This window comes from Mus caroli, chromosome 9 (assembly GCF_900094665.2).
Source record: "Mus caroli chromosome 9, CAROLI_EIJ_v1.1, whole genome shotgun sequence".
Taxonomy (NCBI): Eukaryota; Metazoa; Chordata; class Mammalia; order Rodentia; family Muridae; genus Mus; species Mus caroli.
Window position 1 is genome coordinate 54222817 of NC_034578.1, and position 675 is coordinate 54223491.

Consider the following 675-nt stretch of genomic DNA (forward strand, 5'->3'; position numbering starts at 1 on the left):
TTAGGTCTTGTGATGTTGTCTTCATTGAGAAGCAGGGGCTGAGCTGGGCATGGGGCATAGTCTTAGTCCCAGCTCATGGGTGGCAGAGAGAGACAGGTGGATCTCTTGAGTTTGAGGTCAGCCAGGGGTACATAGAGGAAGTCAGCAAGGTGATGTGGAGAAAAGTGCTGTGCAGCAGCCAGCTCTTCTGTGCCTGCTCTCGGCAGCTCCTTGTTAGCTTAGACATCAGAGTATTTGTCTCTGCTGTGATTGGTTTGCAGGCATTGTGGTTAAAGACTAGAGAAATAGGTTTACTCCTTCCTTGAAAGTACTAAGGGAACAGCCCTATTTAACTTCAGGAGCTCCATAATCCTAGCAAGCTTCTCACTGCTTCCTGCTTACAGGTCTGTGGGACAGCATGACAGCTGTGTTACTTCAACAGGAAAACAGTATTAAGTTAAATGTAGATGCTGCTGGGAATTTTCGTAAGTTTGATTTTTGTTGTTTTAAAGATGTGCATCGGGCTGGTGAAATGGCTCAGTGGGTAAGAGCACCCGACTGCTCTTCCGAAGGTCCGGAGTTCAAATCCCAGCAACCACATGGTGGCTCACAACCATCTGCAAAGAGATCTGACTCCCTCTTCTGGAGTGTCTGAAAACAGCTACAGTGTACTTACATATAATAAATAAATCTTTA